Genomic DNA, 20,745 nt, shown 5'->3' with positions numbered 1-20,745 from the left:
CTGTCCTTATGGGCCTGCTAAATGCAGCAGGATGTACTCTCTGTCCCCACAGCCCACCCCCTGCCCTCTTCCTCCCATCACCTCCCTACCTTGTCTTGTCCCCGTCACCACTGCCCTTGCCACAAGCAGAAAGGAAACTGCCATTCTGGTGGGCTCAGTTGATTGGCACCGACGGAGGCAGACAGAGCCTGCAGGCATGGCTTTGCCAGACTAGCTTGCTTTCTCTCTCTCTGTCTGTCTTTGGGCCTGGCCCATAGGCAAAGAGAGCAGGCTAGCTGGCTGGAATCATGCATGTAGGCTGAGGCACCCACAGAGGCAGAGAGACCAGACTTTCCTGCTGGGACCACAACTTCAGTTCCAGCACTGCCGCTGGTGGCAGACCAAGGTAAGGAAGCAAAGGTGGGCAGTGGGGAGGAGGGAGGGGGACTCTGCCTTTTTAAAGATATCCACAGGTTTGTTGGGAATTCCTGGGGGAAATGTGAGGATCATCAACCATTTCGGCTGTTCATCCCTATCTCTAGTCATGTTGTAAAAATACTTCAGGAAAACAGAAAACAGACACCAGGTCTGAACAGAGATGAGGGGGAGAAGAGGGGTGGGTTGGAGGGGTTGAAAATGCAATTAACTCCAAGAGGGGAAAGAAAGAATTAAAGCAATTAGCAGAGGAATCACAGGTGCTAATGCAGGGAATATATACAATTTTTAACTTCTAGCCTTGTTATTAGAGATGGGCATTTCAGTCTATCAGGTCACTCTGTGAAAGATTTAAATGTCACTCTTTAATATCAGAATCATTACAAATCAAGAATACAGAGGGAAACAGCTGAAATAAAATTTATACACATGATGGAAATCCATAGAAATGGATTGAATATAAGCCTAAATTTCTTATGCAATTACCAAATGTAATACTTCTACTGTTATTCACTGCCACTGTCATTTCAACAATCACTAAAGCTGCTCTTACACACCTATGCCTTATTTTCTGTATAAACAGATAAGCTAACAGAGTCAAAGGAACCTGTTCCTTTATGTCTGATTGTCAAGCATGTGCACAAGTTATTACAGGAAACAAATGACAATTCTTTCCTATGAATATTTGTTTTATTTACTCTTTTTTTAGCTGAAGTCCTATCATCATTTTTCAGTGGAAGAACACAAACAGTGCAAACTTTGGTGGCAACTTGCTGCAAGTTTGAAGTTAGCATAGACATTATTTGTTGCATGTAAAGTCTTGTTGTGTGACTTGGCACACAACAGATAAATATCTATGTTGTCTTTGTAACTTGTGGCAATTTGCCTCCACAATTTATGCTGTTTGTATTGTGCTGATAGGCATAACTGTAATAGGATATTGGTCATTATTTCTGAACCGTGAGACAATTAGCAATTCGAACATCACTTAAGAATTTTAAAATCATATTTTATATTGATTTGTTGTGATTTTTCTTTTTCTTTTTTTTTAAGACACGTCTGGATACATGCACAATTTTTCCTTTAAGAGCTCCTCGGCATGCCTCAGAAAAACTTATTAGGTAAACAAAGGATGAGAAAGGTGAAGGCAAAATGATGAAAGAAAAAGCTTCTCATTGTCATCTATTGCATCAGGTCCCTTTCTGTTAAGGGCTTGTGCCCATCATGAAATAGTCTATGACAAAACCTCTTAGGTATTCTTTCTGCCGAGTACCAGAACCTCCCAGATTAAAAATATATGGCTCATTAAACAGGTAGGGAGGAGTATATTGCTTTAGAAATATTGCCGTCTGTCATGACTGCCTCATCCCACAGCAGAGACATATCTGTAAAACCTGCGCACAATTACATTTTAATGATTTTTATCTTGGCTCATTAGGAGAGCAGTTTCCACTGAGACTTTAAGAATAATCATGTAGATGGACTGATGATCCAGAATCAGCACATCTTTGAGAAGATAAGAATTTACTGACTAGAACAGAAATATCTTTGGACAAAAGTTAAATGAAACAAGGATAGATAGATAGATAGATAGATAGATAGATAGATAGATAGATAGATAGATAGATAGATAGATAGATAGATAGATAGATAGATAGATAGATAGATAGATAGATAGATAGATAGATAGATAGATAGATAGATAGATAGATAGATAGATAGATAGATAGATTTTTGTGTTAAAACCACTTGGTCAGAAATCTGTAGCACTTCAACCTACACTGAACATCTTGAATAAGATACGGGAGCAGGCCAGCCAGCTGATAGAGTCATATGAGCTTGGCTGCTCAAGTCACATGATTATCTAGGACAGTGGTTCTTAACCTTTTTGAAAGAAACGCCCCCTTGAGCCATTGAGTAAGTTATCATCGCCCCCCTCCCCGCGGTGATGATATTTATTTATTTATTTATTTATTTATTTATTTATTTATTTATTTATTTATTTATTTATTTATTTATTTATTATTTAAGACACTTAAATCCAATGACACCTGAAAACAAAATTCAATTCCAAGAAAATGAAATGCCCCCCAAAAGTAACATTTAATGATTTAGTTGCAAGCGAATTTTAAGACAGAAAAAGAAATATAAAAAAGCATAAAAACAAACCACAATGCAGGAATTAAAAATTTCAAGATGAAAACTCTGAAACTAAATTAAGATTGGAGGAAAATATATATTCATGTACATTGTAAAAAGGTTGCAGCCATCTTCACAGGTTTGGCTTGCTCCACTGCCCCCCTACCGCCCCCCTTCTGCTCCAGCGCCCCCCTGCCGCCCCTTTTCGTTCTACCGCCCCCCTGAAAAATGAAATTGCCCCCTGGGGGGGCATTATCGCCCACGTTAAGAACCACTGATCTAGGATGAAGGCTGCAATATACTGGATAGTCCTCAAAAGGCCAAAGCAGCAGAAACCAAACTGAGATAGCTGTTGCCTTTGTTTCCCAAGCTGCTCTACTGATTCTGCCTGTCCCACTAGTTTAAATTCCCCAGCAACTTATGGTATATGATCATGTGAAACAATCAACTATAGTTACAAAATAGCTCTCTATGTGTGTGTGTGTTCATGCATGTGTGAATTGACTCAAATAAAGAATCTTCTTTAAAGCTGTAGGTGATATCTTTTGTTGTTGGTCAGTCGTTAAGTCATGTCTGACTCTTAGGACCACATGGACCAGAGCACGCCAGGCCCTCCTGTCTTCCACTGCCTCCCAGAGTTGAGTCAAATTCATGTTGGTAGTTTCAATGACACTATCCAACCATCTCATCCTCTGTCGTCCCCATCTCCTCTTGCCCTCACACTTTCCCAACATCAGGGTCTTTTACAGGGAGTCTTCTCATGAGATCGCCAAAGTATTGGAGCCACAGCTTCCAGTGAGCACTCAGGGTTGATGTCCTTCAGAATGGATAGGTTTGTTCTCCTTGCAGTCCAGGGGACTCTCAAGAGTCTCCTCCAGTACCACAATTCAAAAGCATCCATTCTTCTTTATGGTCCAGCTCTCACTTCCATACATCGCTACTGGAAAAACCATAGCTTTGACTATGCAGACCTTTGTCATCAAGGTGATGTCTCTGCTTTTTAAGATTCTGTCTAGGTTTGTCATCACTTTCCTCCCAAGAAGCAAGCATATTTTAACTTTGTGGCTGCTGTGACCATCTGCAGTGATCATGGAGCCCAAGAAAGTAAAATCTGTCACTGCCTCCATATCTTCTCCTTCTATTTGCCAGGAGGTGATGGGACCAGTGGCCATGATGTTAGTTGGTTTTTTTATGTTAAGCTTCAGACCATTTCTTGTGCTTTCCTCTTTCATCCTCATTATGAGATCATTTAATTCCTCCTCACTTTCTGCCATCAGAGTGGTATCATCTGCATATCTGAGGTTGTTGATATTAATTCTGGCAATCTTAATTCCGGTTTGGGATTAATCCAGCCCAGCCTTTCACATGATGTATTCAGCACATACGTTAAATAAGCAGGGAGACAATATACAGCCTTGTCGTACTCCTTTCCCAATTTTGAACCAATCAGTTTTTCCATATCCAGTTTTAACTGTTGCTTCTTGTCCCACATATAAATTTCACAGGAGATAGATAAGGTGTTCAGGCACTCCCATTTCTTTAAGGACTTGCCATAGTTTGCTGTGGGCCACACAGTCAAAGGCTTCTGTGTAGTCAATGAAGCAGACGTTTTCCTGGAACTCTTTGTCTTTCTCCATAATTCAGCATGTGCTAGCAATTTGGTCTTGAATTCCTCTGCCCCTTCGAAATCCAGCTTGGACTTCTGGGAGTTCTTAGTCCACATACTGCTGAATTCTACCTTGTAGGATTTTGAGCATAACCTTGCTAGCGTGGGAAATGAGTGCACTTGTATAGTAGCTGGAGCTTTCTTTGGCACTGCCCTTCTTTGGGATTGGGATGTAGACTGATCTTTTCCAATCCTCTGGCCACTGCTGAGTTTTCCAAACTTGCTGGCATATTGAGTGTAGCACCTTAACAGAATCATATTTGAAGATTTTAAATAATTCAACAGGAATGCCATCACCTCCACTGGCCTTGTTAGCCATGCTTTCTAAGGCCCACTTGACTTCACTCTCCAGGATGTCTGGCTCAAGGTCAGCAACCACACTATCTGGGTTGTTCAGGACATCTAGATCTTTCTGGTATGATTCCTCTGTTTATTCTTGACACCTCTTCTTGATGTCTTCTGCTTCCATGAGGTCCCTACCATTATTGTCCTTTATCATGTTCATCTTTGCACAATATGTTCCTTTAATGTCTCCAATTTTCCTGAACAGATATCTGTTTTTCCCCATTCTATTATTTTCCTCTATTTCTTTGCACGGTTCATTAAGAAGGCCCTCTTGTCTCTCCTTGTTATTCTTTGGAAGTCTGCATTCCATTTTCTGTAACTTTCCCTATCTCCCTTTCATTTTGTTTCCCTTCTCTTCTCTGCTATTTGTAAGGCCTCATAGGACAGCCACTTTGCTTTCTTGCATTTCCTTCTCTTTTTTTGGATGGTTTTTGTTGCTGCCTCCTGCACAATGTTACGAGCCTCCATCCATATTTCTTCAAGTACTGTCCCTATCTGTCCACCAAATAGCATTCCTTATATATGTTCTTCACTTCCATTGTGTATTCATAATGGATTTGGTTTAGATTATACCTGACTAGCCCAGTGGTTTTTCCTACTTTCTTCAGTTTAAGCTTGAATTTTGCTTATAAGAAGCTGATGATCAGAGCCACAATCAGCTCCAGGTCTTGTTTTTGGTTACTGTATAGAGCTTCTCCATCTTTGGCTGCAGAAAACATAATCAATTTGATTTCGTTATTGCCCATCTGGTGATGTCCATGGGTAGAGTCGCCTCTTGTGTTGTTGGAAAAGAGCATTTTTGATGATCAGGTTATTCTCTTGACAAAACTCAATTAGCCTTTGCTTCATTTTGAACTCCAAGGCCAAACTTACCTGTTGTTCCTTTTATCTCTTGACTCCCTACTTTAGCATTCCCATCCCCTATAAGAACAGTTAACATTCCTGTCCCCTTTGGCATCAGTTCTAGAAGGTGTCGTAAGTCTTCATAGAATTGGTCAGTTTCATCCTCTTCAGCATCGCTGGTTGGTGCATAAACTTGGATGACTGTGATATTGAAAGGTCTGCCTTGGATTCTATCATTCTATCTTTCTATCATTTTTGAGATTATATCCCAGTACAGCTTTTCCCACTCTTTTGTTGACTATGAGGGCTACTCCATTTCTTTTAAGCTATTCATGCCCACAATAGTAGATATGATAAAAGTCTGAATTGAATTCATCCATTCCCGTCCATTTTAGTTCACTGATGCCCAGGATGTCAATGTTTATTCTTGCCATCTCCTGTTTCATATTGAAATCATTCTATCATTTTTGAGGTTGTATCCCAGTACCCGCTTTTCCCACTTTTTTGTTGACTTTATATCTTTATAGAGCACTAAATAAATCATACAATTTCCTAGCTTTCATGAATCAGTGCCCACTTCATCAGGCTGTGTCTTAGTGTTGAAATGTTCATGATGCCCGTGCAATCCTGAAAAAGTGGTCTTAACCCACAAATGCTAGCAGATTATATGATTTATTTGGTGGTATACAAAGTTGCTACCTGCTCCTACATTTCTGTTGGGTCCTTTTAAAGAGGAAGTTGAGGCAAAAATATTTTAAATAAATATTGTGTCATGAGCACATTGCTCTCTTTATAGCTGTTACACTCATAGACTATATGTGGGGCAATTCCTGGAAATTTTTCTTTTTAATTTATTTTTTATATGGGGTTTTTGTAGTGGGATTTTTAATTATAGTATTGGATAATATTGTATTTGTTTATGCATTTTTGTCTAAATTGTGTTATTATCTAGGGTTTTTGTTTCTTTACTTCTTCTTTTTTCTTTTTTTCTGTCTGATATGGAGTGGAAGGCCTGTCTGCCCAGCGAAGGGCCTTTTAACATCCCAGTGATCAGGGGTAGAGGGAGATATGGCGTTGGCACAGTCCCTGCTCGTGTCAGAAGAATGATGAACAGATGTTTGACGGCTGTTCATTGTTCTGAGACTGTGACCAACCCTCAGTATCGAGGTAGCCAGCCCAGCCAGCCCTCCACTCTAACCCTGGTATTGTTGAATGCCAGGTCTGTATCCAATAAAACCCAGGTGATTCACGACCTTATCCTGAAGGAGGATGCAGATCTGACATGCATAACCGAAACGTGGATTGGCAGAGAGGGGGGTCCAGGGTAGACTGGAGGGGGGAGTAGCCATGGTTTATAAATCCAGCTTGGAAGTTACTAGGCGCTCCTCGGTGGTAAAGCCAGGTCTAGAGGCACTCCACGTGTCGATAGGGGCTAGGGATGGTATTGGGATTTTGCTGGGTTACCATGCTCTCCGTGACCCAGCCACTTCCCTACCGGAGCTGGCCGACTTTGTCTCTGCAGCATTGTTGGGATTCCCGAGGCTTCTCGTCTTGGGTGATTTCAATGTGCACACAGGGGCAGAGACTACAGGGCCAGCACTTGAGTTCTTGGAAACCATGGCTTCCTTGAACATGTCCCAACATGTCATCGGCCCCACCCACATGGGTGGCCATACGCTGGACCTGTTTTTTTTCCACCAATTGGAGTGAGTGTGGTCTGGTGGTGACTGACCTCATGTTGGTCCCCTTGTCATGGTCAGATCACCACCTAGTAAAATGTAACCTCTCAGTGGCACTCCCCCCTCGCAGGGAGCAGGGATCTATTTCTATGGTCTGCCCTCAAAGGCTATTGGATCCTGTTGGATTCCAGGAGGCCATGAGAGGTGTTTCGGCTGACCTGGTTGGTGCTCCTCTCGAGGCTCTGGTTGACAGCTGGTCCATCGCTGCCACTAGGGCTATAGACACAATCGCACCTAAACGCCCTCTCCTGCTCAGAGCTCGGCCTGCGCCCTGGAGAAGGCTAGAGCATAGGTGGAGAAAGAACCCAACGGATTATAATTGGATAGCTGTTAGGGTCGCAACTAACCTTTACCTGACTAAGGTAAAGGCTGCATGTCAATCATTCTTCGCTAACCGAATAAGCGAAGTGTCCAACCAGCAGGCGGAGCTATTCCGTATAGTGCGCGACCTATCCGGAACTGGCTCAGGTGACAGGCCTCCCCCTAGTTTTTCCCCTGACCAGTTTGCAGCCTTCTTTAAATTTAAAGTGGAGGCCATCCACCGGGAGCTCTCTCCTTTTTTAATACAGTGAGTCGAGCAGAGATGTCCAGCGCTCCGTCTTGCCCGGTGATTTTTGACTCCTTTCAGCCTGTAACACCTGACTCTGTGGCCAGGGTGCTTGATCGCTGTCGAGCCACCTCCTCTTCCCTTGACCCTTGCCCGGCCTGGCTAATCAAAGCAGCCAGGCTGATAACAACAGAATGGGCCACAGTAATAATAAATGGGTCTCTCCTTGAGGGCAGACTTCCATCTGCCCTCAAGGAGACACTCATTAGGCCCATAAGAAAGAAACCTAGTTTGATGGCGGATGAAATTGGCAATTATCAGCCTGTCGCCAATGTTTCTTTCATGAACAAGTTGTGGAGAGGGTGGTGGCCAATCAGCTCCAAGCCCACTTGGATGAGACAGATGCCCTGGATCCATTTCAGTTGGGCTTCAGGCCACGCCATGGTACAGAGACGGCATTGGTCGCCCTGTACGATGACCTGCTGAGGGAGGCCGACAGGGGCAAAATATCTCTGCTGGTCCTCCTCGACATCTCAGCGGCCTTTGATACCGTCGACCACAGTATCCTCCTGGGGAGGCTCTCCGAGTTGGGAATTAGTGGCTCGGCACTCGCCTGGCTCCATTCCTTCTTGGGGGACCGTCCCCAGAGAGTACAGCTTGGGGTCCCACAGGGGTCGATCATCTCCCCAATGCTGTTTAACATCTATATGAGGCCGCTGGGTGGGGTCATCAGGGGATGTGGGGCTTCGTGTCATCAATATGCCGATGACACCCAGCTCTACATCTCCTTTTCACCAACTGCAGTTGATGCCGTCCTGTCCCTTCAGCTCTGCCTGGGGGCCATACTGCAATGGATGCAGGAGAACAGGCTGAGGCTGAACCTGGACAAGATGGAAGTTCTGAGGGTGGGTGCCCCCATGGTAGGTGGCTTGGGTGACTCTCTCACACTTGGGGGGGGCGACCCTGGCCATGAAGAATGGGGTTCGCACCTGGGCATATATTTGGACCCGACGTTCAACATGGAAACGCAGGTGGCGTTGGTAGTCCGCACCGCCTTTTTCCATCTTTGGCGGATTGCCCTGCTGTGACCCTACTTCGACACGGAGGCGCTCACTACCTTGGTGCATGCGCTTGTAATGTCAAGATTAGACCACTGTAACGCGCTCTGCGTGGGGCTGCCTTTGAGGCTGATGCGGAAACTTTAGGTGGTGCAGAATGCGGCGGCCAGACTCCTCACTGGCCGCATTGCATTGGCTGCCCATTCGTTTCCGCGTCGACTTCAAAGTTTTAATGCTTACTTACAAGGCCCTAAACGGTTTAGGACCTTGATATTTGGCAGAATGCCTGCTTCCACCAAGGTCTACCTGGATCACCCGCATGAGACAGGAGGTAAGGCTGAGGAGCCTGACACCGAGAAAGGCCCGGAAGGAGAAGATGCGAAACCGGGCCTTCTTGGCGGTGGCTCCTCGCCTCTGGAACAGTCTCCCTCCAGAGATTCACGCAGCCCCTACGCTGGGCATCTTTAAAACCCAATTTAAAACATGGTTGTTCATTCAGGCCTTCCCTCCAGCCAACTCGTAATTTTTTTCCTTTTCTTTCTCTTACTTTCCTTTTTTTAAAAATTTTATTGTAGCTGTTACTGAATCAGCACGTCTTTCTCTCTCTCTCTCTCTCTCTCTCTCTCTCTCTCTCTCTCTCTCTCTCTCTCTCTCTTTGGCTCCTCCATCTTGGTAATCCTCTCTTTAAATTAATTGTTTTAAATTGAAATTTGTAATTTTATGATTTTATATATTTTTATACTGTTATGTTTTATTTTGTAAGCCACCCCGAGTAGACATGGTCTAGAGGGGCGGGGTAAAAATCAAATAAATAAATAAATAAATAAATAAATAAAAATTTATCTGTGTTTTATTGTCTGTTTTTGTATGGAAGCCGCCTAGAGTGGACTGGTAGCCCAGATAGGCGGGGTATAAATAAATAAATAAATAAATAAATAAATAAATAAATAAATAAATAAATAAATAAATAAATAAATAAATAAATAAATTCAAACACTGAATTAATCACACACAAAAATCCTTCAAATTGTCAGTAAGTCCTGTAAGCAACTTAATAAAATTGCAACCTCATTTTAATGAGACAAAGGCCAAATAAAATATTCAGATAATACACAAGAGTTATAAATAGATCCACTTCTTATTCGGATCTCCATCCAGCCTACATGGACAGTAACAAATGTACATAGATGGAGTATCATGGAGCCTATGAATACCGGCATCACAGGAAATGAGAGGTTTTAAAACAAAAACATATGTTAAAACGTGATGTCCATAATATTGATACATATTAGAAGGAAACTGGAAATAGATTATAAAACAGGGTTTATTTTTTTGTATTTTATATAATTGAAAGGACAATAAGTAGCACAACCTTGGATAAACACAATCCAGAAGAGGTAATCTAGGAGGCAACACTTACCATGTTTTGCTCCAGAAATGCATTAGAGCTTATTTTCAGGGGATGTTTTATTCCCCCCCCCCGTACAACAATCTACATTCATTCAAATACATTCATGTCATCTTCTGGTTGCTGCACAATGGTGGAGGGTGGGGTTTCACTTAACAGGGGCTTATTTTGGGGTAGGGTTTATATTAACAGCATCCTGAAGAATCATACTAGGGCTTATTTTCAGGTTAGGTCTTATTTTTGGAGAAACAGGGTACAAGTGCTACACCATTATTTCTGCAAAATTAGGTGATTTTCTGGATTAATCCATGAAAGCTCATTTATTTTGTGATTTTTTAAAAAGTGATATATAAAGGTATCACCTGTTTTTGCATTTGGACTTTATTTTGTTATGACCACATGGCCACCCTTCATTTCAGTCAGTATTTCTGGCTTCTTTTTGTTACAATCCAGAAGACAACAGTTAATGTCATATTATGTGGTGAACTTTCTGCATGGCAAATGATTTGCACAAATAAAATAATATAGTACAGTGAAACATTATGCTGCTCAGACCTCTTACAGTGAATTTAAATTTTGTCGTTGCATGCTGAGTACATTAGAAGCTAATCATAATAGCTTAATTCCTTTCTCTTACACCTGATTACTTCACATTATTTATAGTAGTAATACATGACTAGTACTACATGACCTTATAATTATCTGGGGCCCACCTCACATATCAAGGTCAACTCTGAAATATCAAATGAATGTATACAATAAATGTATGAAGTGAGAAATGTAGGAGTGAGTATCTTGAAGCACCTTTAAAGCTAAAATACATAGAAGGGTTTAATAACATTTAGTTTTTATTTCAACTTCTTGTGAGGACATTTATATGTGATCTATACTTCTTCTCCCTTGTCAAAATGTCTGTGTGAGATGTTTGGCAGCAGACTAACACATGGAGGAAACGGAATCTCTTGAGCTTGATTCAAGGAAACAGATTTATTAACATTTAACAATGGGGTGTCAACCACAACTTTGGTGAGCATAAACATATCCCACTCATGAAACTTCCTTTCTATAAATCCATCAGGATTAGCATGGTAATTTTGCTTCCAACCGGGGGAGCCGGTCCGAACCGCTCCTTGTCAGTGGGTTTCTGCAATGGGGCGCTCCTTATTGCACAAATTGTCCCACAACAGGGATGGCGTGCCCAATCCCCCTCGGATGGTGGTTTGCTGAAGGTCTGGTTTGGCCGAACCATCTTCCTCCAGTGACCACGTCCTCTTGGGAAGACTGCCACCATCCATTCCAATGTCTCTTGTATTACTACACCTTCAGGGCTAGGCGCGAGATCCAGCAACAGTCCTCCCACCTTTAGGTTTCGGAAGTCATCGATCAGACTTTTCACTCCGCATGCCTTTGCTTCTTCCACCTCTTTCTCTCTCTTGCCCATTACAACTTGAAACTCCTGTGCACATTCACCTTCTTTTATATTCACCTCCCAAACATCCACCCATTGCTCCTCCCCTTTCTTTCCTCCCTCTTCAGACAGGCACTCTTTGGTTTTAACCCCTTCTAGCCCTTCTTCCTTCTTAGACTCTCCTTTCTTTCAACCTCTTTGACATTTATGTCTGCAGGTTGAGACGGCGCACCAGCTACCGGACCTTCCTCACATCCCTCTTCTGCATCTTCTGTGCCTCCAAATTTTCAGAGCTTGGTAAAGAAACAGTTTGGACTACAGCTCCCAGAAACCTCTAGGTGACCTGGCCTGCTGGCTGGTGATTCTGAAATTGTAGTCCTAAACAGTAAAATTTTCAAGCTCTGTTGCTGACCATGTAAGGCAGAAGGGATGACACAAGAAGTCTACAGCAAGGAGAAGGAATTTTGAGTCAGCATTTTATATTCCATTCGCCATTCCATACCATATATCATTTTTAAACTCATGATTTGTTTAATATTCATACACATGCCTTATACCACATTAGATTATTGGTTCCTTTAGACCAATGTTGTGTACTCTGATTGGCAGCAGCACTCCCAGATCAGAAGCCAAATTCTTTTCCTTCACTTGCTATCTAATTCTTTTTAATTCAAGAATCACAGAAACTGGTCATCTATCAGGTCAGAATATTTGAACACCTTCCCTAGGAACCCTATAGATCTTGACAGTAGATAAATAGGGACCACCTTGGTGGGAAGGTAACAGCATTCTGTGTCTAAGTCGCACTGGCCATGTGACCACGGAAGATTGTCTTCGGACAAAACACTGGCTCTTGGTTGGAAACGGGGATGAGCACCGCCCCCCAGAGTCAAACACGACTGGACAAAAATTGTCAAGGGGAACCTTTACCTTTACCTTTACCTTTATCTTTACCTGTATGTATGTATGTATGTATGTATGTATGTATGTATGTATGTATGTATGTATGTATGTATGTATGCATGCATGCATGCATGCATGCATGCATGCATGCATGCATGCATGCATGTATGCTTCTATCTATTGAATATTCAAACATTTTGACTATAAAAGCTTAGTATGCTGTCTCAAAAATGAAAACCTAATGAAGTGTTTCAAAGTGAAGCAATAGGCACTTTAAAAAGTATTGTAAGAGTATAGTAACTAAGTTTAAATATTCTTTCAATTAAGTCACAGGGATTTCATTGCTAAGCGATTTTTAAAAGCCCATAGAAACACATTAAAACTTGTTTAATGCATTCCTATGGGCTTTAAAACTAACCTTATGCAAAGATCCTCCATTGCGGCGGCCATTTTCGGTGCCTCTAAAGCGAGGCAACACAGCGGGTGGCCATTTTGTTTTCCGGTGGCCATTTTGGAACCGCCAATCAGCTGGCCGAAATGGGGGCTTTGCAATGATTGCTTCCCTGCAATCATTGCAAAGTGATTTTTCCGCATAGGGACCATCGCTAAGCGATCGCTCTGGTGATGGCCAAAACCCCATCGCTAAGCGATTTCATCACTCAACGGAGTGATCGCTAAATGAGGCACCACTGTATTTTAAAACTTCTTTCCCTCCTATACCACAACAGAGTCTCCTCCCCTCTACAGGTGCTCTCTTTCCATCCTTTATTCCTTGCCTTTATTCCTTTATTCCTTGCCTAAGCTGTTTTTCGGCTGGTTTTTGTACCTTTTTGAGATTTTTTAACCTCTGCAACTGTCAACAATTGAAGCCTGCTTGAGGAGCAAACTGCTAACCTATTAAACACATTTCTTGAATTTTTTAATGGGAACTTACAATGATTTCACCAACCCAGCCACATTGTTCCACCAATCCAGCTAATTGTGAAGAGCAAACTGCCATGACAGCAAAACATTGTTTGTATTTTGACTAGATCTCCTGAACACCTGCGAACCCAGCAAATGTCAGGAGAGCAAATTGATGGCGAAGACATTTACTGATCTAGGAATTTGCTAGGCAAGCAGAGTACCAGTTAGTGGACATTTCAACACATTGTTCTACATTATAACATTTCACATACTATAGACTAATTAATATACTTTTAAATGCACTTGCACATGCAGTATTTGCAACCTTGATTTTTCTGCAGATCTTTTGGGCTATGTTCTCACTACTTTTTTAAAAATGTAAAATAATTATAACATCAAACGATCCTTTATAGTCTCTATAATTTATATATCTACTTTCAAACAGAGTTTTAAATTAAAAATCCACAATCAGTGTATGAACAAAAGTATAAAACACAATGGGTTGGATGCAGCCCTACTTATGCAGAGAGGAGGCCAATTGAAACAATGGGAAATGAAAAATAATTTTAAAATGTCGAAGATGTGCATTTTTGTTTATAGAAAATATATATACCATCTTTCATAACATATATCCCAAGATAGTCTGAAATTATAAAGATCAGGGCTAATCCATACTTAATCAAAGTAAGTCTACCAAAAATAAAAAGACTTTTGTTAGTTATAACTAACTTAATTCCGATTGATTTCAGTGGCAGGTTCTGGGTAATGCTAAGCCCAGGTCAAATCCATTGTTAACATTAAAATGCTCTATTTATGTGAAAGAGGTTTTTATCACTTTTATGAAATTTTTACATATTTGTTATATTTCTTTGGCACCCTATGAATATCAGTATTCATTGGGCACAAACCACAGCAAGTCTGGCACATTTATGTCCCAGAGAAATAAAAGCAGTTGAAGCATGTCAGCATTTACACTTTTCAGCTTCACCCAGGAACATAGTTTTCCCTGGATTATGCCTGAAATATCTGATTACTTACACCAGCTTGTATGGAATTTGTCAGTATATTATAATTTACAGTTTCATAAGTAAATACATTATTAATAGCATAATGCTCAACTGCTGTAAATAATTTACAACTTGGAAATGATGCAAGAGGCATGCTTTTAGTAGAAAACATAAACTACCACAATGTAGTCTGAATACTTAATCAGAGTGTTCTTAACAAATCAAAGTCCATTATTAAACTGTGCTTATGCATGTTATCCTTCAGCAATTGTGTTTTTGTTTTGTAAAGGAAACTATTGCTTGACACATCAGATGTTCTTCAGTTGAGAACTCTCATGTTGCACAAGGCTATATTCCTTCCTTCCATAATGAAAACAAGCCTTTTGAAACTCATTTTAGGCAGACAAGGTGTTACATCATGATGCTTCAAACCCTGTGTAGTTAACATAAACACTGCAATATTGGTTGATTAGATCCCGGCCGTGAGAGCCTTCGTGAATATACTGCAATATTGCTTTTGCATAAGGCCCAACACTTTAGTTAAATTCAGTCCAATTTTCATTTTTGTATAAATCTTGATGAAGATTAATAAAGCAAGCAAAGACATTTGAACATATACATGAAATTCAGCTTTATGCTAAGTTAGACCACTTAGTCATTTATGCTGGTTCTCTAAAACTGCACTGATAGAAACTCTCTAAGATCTTTCCTAGTTTTACAATACAATAGTTTTTTAAAAAATTAATTTCACTGGAAAATGGACTTTGAACTTGCCTTTATCCAGCCACAAAGATATGTCCATCTTTGGGGCAGCATTGGCTATACATATGTGTCTCTGGTGTGGACACCAAAATAGAAACACTGCCTAAAATTGATCATCTTGTTTTCATATGAAAAGATGGCAGTCCTCAACATTACAATTCCTTCTTTTGTTGACTTTGTAATTCTCTTTGTTGTTGATAATCATAGTGATGTTGATAACCATGATGTTAGCTTAACAAATCTTAAATTGTTGGCATTCTTAGCTAATAGAGTAATCTTATATACAGTATGTCCCTTCAGTATTAAATTCTTTTGAACTCAGATTGCAGTCTAAATTAGCTACTTTAAGTGACAATATGTATTCTTCCCCCTCCTTTATTTGTTAGGAAAAGAGCAAGCAATGGTTCACATTATGTTTACTAGTGTTCCACTCTCAAGTGAATTACTTCCAAAACTGAGAAAAAAAATTCTGTATGAAGGCACTCTGTGTCTTCCATAAGAAGTTGAAGTCATTCTGAGAACAGTGATTGCTATTTCTGCCCACAGGCAGAGATCTCTGAAGTGTGAAGGTAAGGCAAATAAAGGAATGCCTAGAAGTCCAAGATCCCATGAACAGTTGTTGTTTTTTGTCCAGTGATTAAAACAAGAGGGGTTCCATAAAATTGGATGGATTTACTGGCCGTTGGTGAAATGAAACACTGAGCATTGTATTGCAATTTTAAAGGCACACATGAAGAGCTTTCTTTGTTGAAATCAGGATTTAGCCTTGGTTGTGATAGAATCCTGAGTTTTAGATTAACAGAGAGACTTTAGATTAAGAGATCTTGGGGGAGAGAGAGGTTAGAGGAGTTACAAATTCACTGCAGTAAAGGAATGGGCAACTTTGTTCTGAACATACTGATGGGGTAGTTGGTGTATGACATGAATAATAATATTTTAAAAATCAAAATAAATAAAAATATAATATATTTCTACTCAGTTCGGTACACGAGGAATTTATTGGGATAAAATGTTGTATGGGCGGAAGCATAAGCCGTAGAGAGTTTTTGTACCAATGATATTCATTACAATGTTATTCATTGTTGGAGGGCGGTGTTTGTGTTTGTTTGTGCAACCTCACATGCTGCCTGTATTAGGTTTGGCTGGGACTGACCTTTCTGGGCTGCAGTTACTCCCTCGTGCCTCAGAATTCAAAGAGATCCCCATCTCTCTGCTCTGAGCTTTTCCCCTCTTTTGTCTCTTGGAAGTCAGAGAGTCTGTTGAGGCCTATTGTTGAAAGTCAGTCAGCCAGTTTTGTCAGATTGCGGTTTGATCTGTTCTATTGTAAATAATGAAACTTTTTGTACTTTCTACTCTTAATGTCTCAGAGTGAATTACTATACCAGTCAATGAGAAAAAGGGGTGGACTGCGGAACTTGTGAAACTATTCTGCTCTGTGAGTCCCTGCACTTTTGGTGTGCAACTAAAGGAATTCAACCGAAATTCCAAACTCTGCAACTTTTCTAATTCAAATTAGATATCTAACTGATTTCTTCTTAGTCTCTGTCAGAATGAAAACGTCATATGGCAGCCTCTAATTTTCCTGATTAAAAGCAAAAATGGATATTGTGAAGGAGCTTCACAACTTGATTTCCCTTGTAATGCTAATGCATTTGGTAGATATGGATGTTCAGATTCTTCTAAATTTGATTTGATGACAGAATTCTGGAATCATAGAGCTTCAAAGCTGGCAGGGACCCCAGGTCATCAATCCAAACCTGTATCGAAGTAGGCAAGCTACAGCTAAAGCATCCTGGCATGTGGCCATCTAACCTCTACTTAGAAGACTACAACAAATGAAAGTCCACTATCTTCCCAAGTCTTTCACTCCATTGTCAAGCAGCTCTTATGATCAATAAGTCTTTTTCTAATGTTCAGGCAGTACCTCCCTTCCTGTAATTTGAATCCATTACTTTGGGTCCTGTTGAGAATGGGACTGCTTTTGAAGGCTCCTGAAAACAAATTTTCCAAGCACCTTCTACACAGTAACAATTCATGTGCTGGGAATGAAGGAAAAGAATTGAGAGAAGGCAGACCAAGTCCTTCCTCTCCTCCCCCCTCCCTTCAAAACTACAGTAGCACCTGGAAAATAGGATAGAAGTTGGTGTGAAAGCAGGTGTGAATGGGGCAGCAGGCATGAATTCTCCTCCTCCCCAAGGACCCACGAAGGTTTGATTTCATTGATTCTATAAAAGGTTGAGAGCATTAAGAGCAGCAATGATGCTAATATCTGTTAATCAATGTATAGAGGTATGTATTCTGCATTGTTGTTGTTTAGTCGTTTAGTAGTGTTTGACTCTTCGTGACCCCATGGACCACAGCATGCCAGGCCCTCCTGTCTTCCACTGCCTCCCGGAGTTGGGTCAAATTCATGTTGGTAGCCTCAGTGACACTGTCCAACCATCTCATCCTCTGTCGTCCTCTTGTTTTTACTATTCAGCATACTGAAAGCTTATTCAGTTAAAAAGTGCCTAGCAAAAGCATTTACCCACACACAAAAATCATTTCTGCACACTTCTATGTTTAACTTGTTCCTTTTATGTTTAACCAGTGAATAAAGCTTCAGCTGTAGGGCAGCAAGGAGTGACATTTCTGTCACACCTGTACACAGGACTCCTGCTGGATCACTAATGAAATGGAAAGAAAGGGAGAAGAACGGGAAGGGACTGTGATACTAGAATATCTTTCCAGAGTCCTCTCATTTCCCTTCTATCAATACCTCTTCGTTGCTTAGCAAGTATGATCCCAATCCATTACGTAAACAATGATAAATAATCTGACTGTCTCAAAGAGAAAGAGGTGAAAAAGGGAAACCTTCTTTATCAACCTGGAACCAAACTATATTTTACAATACTGTCATTTGAAGCTCAAATCTGTTATTTGGTTCAAGTAAAGCTTCATGACTGATCATCATACTTGCAAACAAAGTCCATATTAAAGTTCAGAAGACCAATCACAAACAAAGTAAACTAATCTGCAAACTACAGGAAGAGTAAAAAGTTCTTACTGTGAGATTGTATGTCTTTCAGCACATGAGGAAATCCCTCTTCTAATTGTGGGTTGTATGTAATGTATAGTTTGTCCCTTGATTAAGACAAATTGCCTTTGGGTTTCTTTTCTTTTTTCCTGGAACGATCTCTCACTATGGCTCCCATTCATAAGAGCTAGGACTATAATGTTCCTTTCTCTTCCATTTTCCTCTTCATCATTTCCCTTCTTTCCTGCATTCAGTTTCAGATTGCAAGCCATCATTTTAAAATTGAAATCATTATTTAAGTGGCCAAAAGGAGGTATGTATATGTGAAATGACTTTAAACTGATATAAAACAATTATATGAGCAACGACTCTTTGAAGTGAGAGAGTGAAATGATAAAATGAAAAATGAAACTACACAGGTATTCCTCTTAAACCTAGATACATTGATGCATGCACATCTATGGCATTTATTACCGAGGGGGATCAGATGTGTACATAAAACATATTATTAAAATCTTCTATGATTACTCCAGTTTATGGTTAAATGCCTTTATGAATCTATTGTTCTATGTTTATGAAAGCTTATTCATTCAAATTGTTACCTGTGCAAATTGTTTTCCATACCCTCTGTTATTTACAGGTTCTTTCATTTATTCTCAAAGGCTAAGGAGCTTCCTGATACTGTAGTTAGGATTGCTACCATATAGTATGCTGCAAGAATACTAAAAATCACAAAGATGAAGAACTTTGTGAATATGTAAGTGCATCTTCTATTGTAATAGTATACACCATCTTGCAAAGGCAGAACAGATATATGCATTATGTAAAATTCCTTCCTTCTCAATTCTCATGAAATTTGCAGCCTAAATATAGAAAAGAACTATTTATCTATTGTTTGTTTAATAACAATCTATTTGCAGCATGTCTTTCTGTGGTCCATGCAAGAGAATCTTGGCTGCATAAGTCCCTCTAGTGGTGTCCTGTGAAAAACTGATGATTATAGGTCTATTTTACACAACCAGATTCCATATTACACAAATATATTCAACAAACCATGGACAGATATTCATATTCTGAAACAGTGCATGGATTATTATACAAAATGTTCCAGCATGGATATTTCTTATGTGTGCAGAACAGCAGAAACCATTATGAGCAATTTTAGAATTAAAGGGACAGTATGGTATGTTTTTGGTTGGATTTTTTATTTTATAATTCAGCTACTTGCACAGAGGAAAAATTATAAAAATGTAAATTATATGTGCATATTTGCAACCAATTTTAATCTCTCAATACCTGCAATAAATGGAACTCCTGGATTACAAGTTAAAAATCAAACCAAAAGAGGAAGATGAATAAATATACTGTGTTCTTTCTCTCCTGGCATCAAATGAATTTCATACACTTGGAAATGTATATATTCAACATTAGCCACAATATAAGTATCTGGCTTTCAAAATAGAAATATTTATATGCAGGAAAAATGTGTCTTGTCATCATAGCTCAAGCTCGCCATCTCAAACTAGAAAACTTAAATGCTGCATGTACCATCACCATCATACCTGCTTTTATCCAGTAATGGATTCATGTGAAAAGAATATGCTTTTGGGTCATAGAAGACATGCTCTCTGATTTTCACTGACCCCTCTTACCTACTGCAGTTCTCCACACCATAAGACATACTGTTTGAGAAGGTCCTGAAGAGGTGCTATATCTTGTGCAAGCAAATGTGCTCATGCAAATTTCAGTGCTTCGTCTATGTAGATCATACTTTTCCTGTCATGTATAGGGGCTTTCAAAACATAACACAGTAAGTGTAAGCAGTGAGCAATGTATAAGAAATTAGAAACTGCATACTAATGCAAAACTTAAAAAGAGGTGAGTGGAGGCAAGAATAGACAGGGAAATTTCCAATTATTTCAGTTCCATACTTAGGCTTATTTTCACCAGGGAATTGGGAACTAGGGGCTTATTTAAATAGAAAATGCAGATTTTGAGAAGTAATTGAAGGAAGGTAGTCTCACAGAGGTGTTTTTTTTTAATGAAAGCAAAGCATGGGGAAGAATGTTTTTGAAATAAAGTCTCCTACATCATTATTAACTATGATAATAAAGAGCACTTTTAAAACTGTCATTAAAAATATAGCCATCTACAACTGCCATTCAATTTTGTGGTCACATCATACTGAAGGCTGTGGCAAATTTAAATTAAAAGATCCAGTTCTAGGACTTTAAGCATTGTGGTCACATTATCCATACAATATTTGCCTGCACATACTATAATAGCATAGAATCCCTCAAGCTCAACAGTATCTAATTATTAAATTATTTTAATTTTAATTTTTATTACTTTTTAAAGAAAACAGTGTATGTATAAACAACAGCAACAGGAAAAATTAATAACTTCAGTATGAAATGGTTAGATATATGTGCAAGAATGCAGACATCTGCTTTATCCTCCCTCTGCCCTGATCCATTATTTTTCCGGATGCATTATATAAAATGCTGGAAAAACAAGACAATCTCATTTCTTTTCCCTGTGTCTTTCTCAACCTCTAGCATTATCAGCTTCAGATTCTATCAAC

This window comes from Pogona vitticeps, chromosome 3 (genome assembly GCF_051106095.1).
Source record: "Pogona vitticeps strain Pit_001003342236 chromosome 3, PviZW2.1, whole genome shotgun sequence".
NCBI lineage: Eukaryota > Metazoa > Chordata > Lepidosauria > Squamata > Agamidae > Pogona > Pogona vitticeps.
Note: the sequence above shows the minus strand (reverse complement) of the source record.